Here is an 8,128-nt window from a genome sequence, read left to right as displayed (position 1 = left end):
TTAGATATTTCCACTGTCCTTTAAAAACTTTGTGCTTAAGAGTGTCTCAAAAACACAATATATATATATATATATAATTTTTTTTTTTTTTTAATTTTGTGTATGTGAGTGCTTTGCCTGTATGGATGTGAGTGCACCACAGAGACCAGAGGAGGGTGTTGGACCCCCTGGAACTGGAGTTATAGATGGCTGTTAGCCACCATGTAGCTACTGGGGATTGAACCTGGGTTCTCTGATAGAACAGTAAGTGTTCTTTTTTTATTTTATTTTATCTTTTTTGAGACAGGGTCTCCCTGTAACCTTAGCTGACCTGGAACTTGTTGTGTAGACCAGGCTGGCCTCTGTGAGATCTGCTTGCTTCTGGCCTCCCAAATGCTGGAATTACAGGTATGTGCCACTACTATGCCTGGCTCACAGCAAGTGTTCTTAACCACTGAGCCATCTCTCCAGCCCCAGAACAGTATTATTTCTTGATCTCTGAGCCTTGTCTCAGGCCACTTTGAACTGCTCATCCTCTTGCTTCCACCTCCTGGGATTATGAACCTCTTCTATTTGTGCAACACTGGGTTTCACACTCACAAGTTTCCTGGTTCCCAGGCAAGCATATGGCTAGGCTAACTGAGCAGCAGCGCAGCCTCTCCTTTCTAATGTGTGAGCTGGGGGTGGACCCTAGGTTCTCTGTAGGTAAGCTGTGTCCAGCTCCCCCTTAAGCCCATTTTGAAATTGGGCTGGCTTTGCCAATTTTTAAATTTGGTTATTTTATCCATTTGCAAGCATTCTTTGTGTGTGTGTATGTGTGTGAGAATGTGTGTTAGAATGTGTATTGTGTGTGCGTGAGAATGTGTGAGTGTATTTATGTATGTGTGAGAATTTTAATGTATGTGAATGTGTGCGTGAATGCTTATGTGTGAGTGTTTGTGTGAGTGTGTTTATGTGTGTGTATGTGTGAATGTGTGTGAATGCTTATGTGTGAGAATGTGTTTGTGTGAATGTGTTTATGTGTGTATGTGAGAATGTTAATGTGCTTATGTGTGTGTGTGTAAGAATGTGTGTGAATGTTTAAATCCTTATGTATGAAAATGTATATTTGTGTGAAGGTATTTATGAGTGTGAGTGTGTGTGTGCGCGTGTGTGCGCAGTCGTATTACTGTGCTGATGACATCATCGGAGGACAGCTTGCAGATGTCATTTCTTCCACTTAGTGGATTACAGGAATGAGTTCTGGTCCTCATTCAGGCTTGGCAGCAATCACCCTTTCCCACTGACCCATCTCCATGGCTCTTCTTTCTGTTTTTTTTTGTTTTGTTTTTTGTTTTTTGTTTTCTTTTTCTGTAGATGAAAGTCTCATACTGTAGCCCAGGCTGGTTTGGGATTACAGACATCAGCCATCTTCCCCATCATCAGAGTTGGTTTGTTTCTTTGTTTTAGGTGCTAGTGATCAAGCCCAGGGTCTATTAGGTACCTGATGTACCCACTGGTCTGCATGACTAGTCCTTTCTGTTTTTTTTTGTTTGAGGCAGGGTCTTACCATTTACTTAGGCTGGCCTGGAATTTGTGACCCTCTTCCTGCCTTCCCCTCCTAATTACCTGGATTGCTGGCCCACAACTGCCATCACTCCTGGGTTTTTAAATTTCATTTGGAGGTAGACTAGAGTCTAGCCAAGGCTGGCTTTGAACTCCCTGAGTAGCCAAGGATGACCTTGAACTCTGATCTGGGATTATAGGTGTGTATCACCATACCCAATTTAGTCTTGGGCCTAGTGTAGAGTCTCATGCCTGATAGGAAAGTGTTCTACCAACTGACTTCAATCCCCAGCAAACCTTTGGGGTTTTTTTGTTTTTATATTTTTTGTTTAAAATTTTTATTTATTATTTTATGTGTATGCATGTATTGCCTGCATGTAGGTAAGTGCACCCTTGTCGTGAAATGCCTGCATTGGTCAGAAGAGGCTGTTGGATCCCCTGGGACTGGAGTTATGGACAGTTGTTAGCTGCCATGTGGGTCCTGGGTTTTTTGAGTATCTCATTGTTGTAGCTCAAACTGGCCTTTAACTCAAGATCCTCCTGCCCTGGTCTCCCTAGTGCTGAGGTTACAGACATATGTTATCAGGCCTGATTCTGATACCTTTTTTACATAACAGTTTTTTATGAGATGGGCAGAGCTGAGGGAATGGATGACTAGTCATCTAATGAATTAGGACTGTTATATTTCTCAAACTTCTTTGGACAGTCACAGAATGAAAACAATGTATACTAAGTCCTGTGTACATGGGATTTTCTATATTTTGTCTACTTAATTTTTCTTACCTATTTATATGCATAGTATACATATAGAGGTCAGAGGACAACTTTTGAGAGTGGATTTTTCTTCCATCATGTGGGTTCTGGGGATCAGCAGGTGCTGAGCCATGTTCTCAGCCTGTCTTTTTGAGATGGGGTCTCCCTGTAGCCTCAGCTGTCCTGGAACTCACTATGTAGATCAGTCTGGGCTCCAACTCACAAAGATCCACCTGCCTCTGCCTCCCAAGTGCTGGGATTAAAGGCGTGCGCCACAACATCTGGCTTTTTTTAAGTTTTAAGGCCAGTCCTGTTTGCTGAGTGAGGATTGGTCCCCTAAGTTCTTTGATGTGAGCCTGGGCAGGGGATATGCAGTTTTCATTTTGATCTGATTGCTAAATTGTTCTCAGGATGGTGCTTCTGCCTTAGGCTCTGAGTGTGGGTGTGTGAAGTGTCCGGTTTTCTCATAGTCTTATAGCACTGTGCTGATCACACTTTTTTGATCAGATAGATGGAAAACGGTGTCATGTTTAATTTGTGGAGTGTGTGACAGCATTTTGGTTTTGTTTTGTTTTTTTTTTTTATCTTTTTGAGACAGGGTCTCCCTGTAGCCCCAGCTGTCCTGGAACTCACTATGTAGACCAGGCTGGCCTTGAACTCACAGAGATCCACCTGCTTCTGCCTCCCAAGTGCTGGGACTAAAGGTGTGCTCCACCACTCCTGGCTTTGGTATTAATTTTTGCTGTTTTTGGGGGGTTTTTTTGTTTGTTTTTGAGATGGGGTCTCCCTGTAGCCCCAGCTGTCCTGGAGCTAGACCACGCTGGCCTCACAGAGATTGTCTATCTCATAGAGATCCTCATGCCTCTGCCTTAGAGTGCTGGGATTAAGGGAGAGCACCACCAGGCATGACTTGGTATACATTTTTTTTTTTTTTGCTTTTTTAAAAATTTGATTGCATTTTATTTATTTTGTGTACATGTGTGTACTACAGTGTGTGTATGGAGGTCAGAAGATAGCTTGCAGGAGATGGTTCTCCATCCACCATGTGGGTCCCAGGGATTGAATTCAGGTATTCAGGTCAGGCCCAGCAGTGGGAGCCATACCTGATGAGCCATCACGGCTGCTCCCCCCCCACCCACCCACCTATGCCTTTTTTTTGTTTGACAGATCTCGGCTGGCAACTGGCCTGGAACTAGATAGACAGCCCAGACTGTCCTGGAATTTTCAGTGCTTCGCCCTCTGCCTCTTCAGTGCTGAGATTAAAGGTAGCATCCCCCACAGCCTACTATTGATACGAACTTTCAAAGCTTGGCTTATTTATATTAATAATTCTAGCTGTGCATTTAAGTACAGAATTTATTGTGGGTTTTTTTATTTTATTTTATTTTATTTTATGTGTATGTGTATTGTCTGCATGTAGGTAAGTGCACCCTCGGAGGTCAGAAGAGGCTGTCGGATCCCCTGGGACTGGAGTTACAGGCAGTTGTTAGCTGCCATGTGGGTGCTGGGATTCCAACCCGGGTTTCTGCAAGAACAACCAGTATCCTTAACTGCTGAGCCATCTCTCCAGCCCTAGAATTTATTGTTTCAATTAGAGAAACAGCAAATGGATTTTTAGCAGATTAAAATATTACAGAAATTCAAAGCATCCCAGAAAGCCATTTAAAATACCTCAGTGGCTTTTTTTTCCTCTTTTTGAGACAGGGTCTCTCTGTAGCCTCAGCTGACCTGGAACTCACTATGTAGACCAGGCTGGCCTTAAACTCACAGAGATCCACCGGCCTTTGCCTCCTGAGTTCTGGGATTTAAGCCACCACGCCTGAGCCTCGGTGGCTCTGGACCTGTGTGCTTCCCCCTGAAACTTCTCCAAGCTTTTGCAGGTGACTTCTATCCTTTTTTTGTGTTATAGTCTTAACTGTATTGGTCCCCCCCCTTTTTAAGTTATTTATTTATTTATTTATTTATTATTTTTGGGTCTTTTTGAGCCGGGGTCTCCCTATAGCCCCAGCTGGCCTGGAACTCACTATGTAGACCAGGCTGGCCTTGAACTCGCAGATATCTGCCTGCCTCTGCCTCCCAAGTGCTGGGACTACAGGCATGCATCACCATGCCTGGCTAAGCTTATTATTTTTATTTTATGTGTATGAGTGTATTGCCTGCATGTGTTTAAGTCCACCCGTGTCATGAGTGCCCGTGGAGATCAGAAGAGGGCATTGGATATCCTGGAACTGGAGTTATAGATGGTTGCTAGCTGCCGTGTGGGTGCTGGGAATTGAACCTGGGACCTCTGCAAGAGCATCCAGTGCTGTTAACCACTGAGCCATCTCTCCAGCCCTGTTTGTCCCTTTTGTTATGCCATTCCTCTGACTAAATCAGGTTACCTGAGCTGTTTGTTTTTAAAAATAATACTTATTTTTTGAGACAGGGTTTTACTCTAGTTCAAGCTGGCCACCAGCTTATGGGGTGATTCTCTGGCAGCCTCTGAAGTGCTGATTTCGCACATGTAATAGTCTAAATTAGGGTGTGTTTTATACAGGAGTACAATGAATTCCAGTGCTGATTGTGCAGCTTCAACAATGAACTGGGGTTGTTGCTTGTTCTTTTTCTTGCTGTTCTCTACTGCCGCCCCCCCCTCCAAAAGCATGACCAGTTGATTGGATGTTGCTGGCTTAGTACGTTTCATGCTGTGAGGCCAGTGTCCTTGTTTTCCCTGGTTGGTCACTGTTGGTTCTGTCTAGCACATGTACACTTAGAGAAGATGTCATCCTTTCCTGGCGGCTTCTGAGCTGCATTGAACACCATGCCCATAGCTAAAACTGGTGAGTTTTTTTCTTTTTTGAGGCAGGGTCTTGTGTACCCCAGGCTGGTCTTGAATTCTAGATCTTCCTGCTTCTACCTCCCTCTTCCCCCAAGTGCTAAGATTATAGGTATGTTGCCACCATGTCTGACCTAGCCCTCTTTTTGCAGTTTAGGGTTTAAGACTCGGGGCCTTAACATGCTAGGCAAGTGTATCCCTTGCCCTTTTTGTTGTTGTTTGGTCTTTTTGAGACAGGGTCTCCCTGAAGCCCCACCTGGTCTGGACTCTATGAAGATCAGGTTCGCCTCAATCTCACAGAGATCCACCTGCCTCCCGAGTGCTGAGATTAAAGATGTTTGCCAGTACACCCAGCCCCTTGCCCTTTCATTGTGTGTACCTTTGGTCAGAGTCATTCCCTCTCCTTCCACCATGTGGGTCTTGGGGATGGAACTTGGGTTGTCAGGAGTGATGGGAAGCACCGTTACCCACTGAGCCATCTCACCCCACGTTCCCCCACCTCCTTCTTTTTGGGACAGACTGGCCTCCATTTCACTGTGTAGCTTTTGATCCTCTTGCCCCCACCTCCTCCTAAATGCTGGAATTATAGGTGTAATTATAGTTTACAGATCTTAATTGGCTTTATTTTCAGTTCTAGAATCTTAAAGCAGTCTGGATCAGAAGTGGTTCAGGGCCAGGGAAACAGCTCAGTTGATAAAGTGCTTACTTTGCAAGCATGAGGACCTGAGTTGGATCCCTAGAATGAACGTAAAATTGCTGAATGTGGAGGTATGTGTTTGTAATCTGAGCTGGGAAGGCAGAGCCAGAAGGGGATCCCTGGTGGTCAGTCAATCTAGCTTAATTGGTGAGCTCCAGACCAGTGAGAGACTGTTTCTAAGGAGGTGGGTGGCATCCCTACTGCTGACACTTGAGATTATCCACACACACATAAAAGTAGTTCAGGATATTCTGGCTTTAATTCATTTAATAGCTTTGTGACATTACATTGTATAGAGGTAGATATGTAATAATGTCATCAGTTCCTTGCTGATGAATCTTCCAGTTTCTAGTCCTTTTTTTACAGTACTAAGAATTGAATTCAGGACCTTGCACTGGCTGATGATGCTCCATTGCTGAGTTACATCCCCAGCTGTGGGCTTCTATAGAATCTATTGTGAATGTATCCAGGATGTTGAGTGTTTTGTTTTTCTGAGATAGGGTCTTGGCTAGCTGGCGTAGGCTTTCCCACTAGGCCCAGCCTTTTTCTGTGCGTCCCATCAAGTATAAGAACAGTTCCAGAAGGCAGGCAGCTTTGTACTCGGGAAGCTCAGGAATTCCGAGAGTTCACTGTTACTGTACCCTTCCAGCACACTTACGGAAAACAGCAGTGAGGGACTCCATGCCCTGCAGTCTCTTGGATCTTCAGATTTTTGCCATGTTCAAGTTGAAACTTGTATGCCATCCAATACTTTTTCTTTTAAATTTTAGAGACAGGGACCCCTGTGTAGCCGAGGGAGTCTTTTGAACTCCTGATTCTCCTGTCTGAGTCTCCCCAATGCTGGGATTATACATATGTAACTCCACCTGAAATGTAATCTTTTACATCTTCTATATGTCATCAATTTCCCCTGGCTTTCCAAGGTAAATCTAATCGCTAAGAAATTAGCTGGGGACTGGAGAGATACTCCGAGATTAAAGAGAGCTTGCTATTCAGTCATGAGGATTGGGTCACAAACACCTGTAACTTTAGCTCCAAGGGATCTAATGCCCTCTTTGACTTCTAAGGGTACCAGAGTGTAGATGTGTACACACACACACACACACACACACACACACACACTCACACAAAGCAGATATCAGGCCTTGTATTTGTCATAGTCCAGCAAAGAAATGCAAGTGAACCATTTGATCTGAAAATTCTCACTAGCCCATCTTGGCTTCAAACTTGAAATCCTCCTATCCCAGCCTTTTCCAGAGCTGGGAGTCTAACTACTAGGCCTGGCCATTTGCTTTTTTGTTTTTAAATATTATTTTTATTATTTTATGTGTATGAGTGTATTGCCTGCATGTATGTGAGTGCATTTGTGTTGTGCAGTGTGACAGAGGTCAGAAGAGGGTTTTAGATTCCCCTGGAACTTGAGTTAAGGATGGTTCGTAGCTACCATGTGAATGCTGGGAATCGAACCCAGGTCCTCTGCAAGAGCAGTCAGTGCTCTTAATCGCTGAGCCATCTCCAGCCCTGTTTGCTTTGTGTTTTAAAGATTTTTTTGTTGTTTTAAAAATATTTTATTTATTATTCTTATTTTCTGTGTGCGAGTGTATTGCCTGCATGTGAGTAAGTGCACCTCAGAGTGCCCTCGGAGGTCAGAAGAAGGCATCGGATTCTCCCAGAACTGGAGTTACAGATGGTTGTTAGCCACCATGTGGGTGCCGGAAATCAAACCTGGGTCCTCTATATCAGTGTTCTTAACTGCTGAGCCATCTCTCCAGCCCCGATTTTTGTTATTTTTAAATTATGTGTGTGTGTGTGTGTATGTATAAAAGGGTGCAGGTGCCTGCCGAGTTCAGGGTCCCCTGGAGCTGGACTTACAGGCAGTTGTGAGCCTTGTGATGTGGGTACAGGGAACTGAACTTGGGTCCTGTATTAGTTACTTTTCTCTTGCTGTGATAGAAACACCATGACCAAAGGAACTTATAATAGAGTTTATTTATCTTATGGTTCCAAAGGGGCAAGAGTCAGTCCATCATGGCGGGGAGGCATCGTGGCAGAGATGCTGGAGGAGGAGCAGAAGCTAAGCTCTCACATCTTCAAGCAGGCCCTGGAAGCAAGAGAGCTACTTGAGATCCAGCAAGGCTTAAGAACTCTCTAAGCCTGCCCCCAGTGACATGTTTCCTCCAGCACAGCCACACCTTCTAAGACCTCCCAAAACAGCACCACCAACTGGAATACTTGGAGCTTATGGGGGACATTTTTATTCAAACCACCACAGGTCCTGTGTAAGAACAGTATGCTCTATTAATAGTGAGCCATCTCCCCAGCCCCAAGACTCTGCATTT

At 44.3% G+C, this 8,128-nt stretch overlaps 1 protein-coding gene across 10 annotated transcripts in view; it reads left to right on the top strand.

Annotated features, from left to right (window-relative positions):
• Positions 1-8,128, top strand: part of Usp48 (ubiquitin specific peptidase 48) — a 95,274-nt gene that overhangs the window by 5,794 nt on the left and 81,352 nt on the right. The gene's annotated exons all lie outside the window — the stretch shown is intronic.

Source organism: Nannospalax galili, unplaced genomic scaffold (assembly GCF_000622305.1).
Source record: "Nannospalax galili isolate Female #2095 unplaced genomic scaffold, S.galili_v1.0 scaffold2019, whole genome shotgun sequence".
Classification (NCBI taxonomy): Eukaryota; Metazoa; Chordata; class Mammalia; order Rodentia; family Spalacidae; genus Nannospalax; species Nannospalax galili.
The sequence above is the reverse complement of the archived record's forward strand: the minus strand, read 5'-3'. Positions and strand labels throughout refer to the sequence as shown.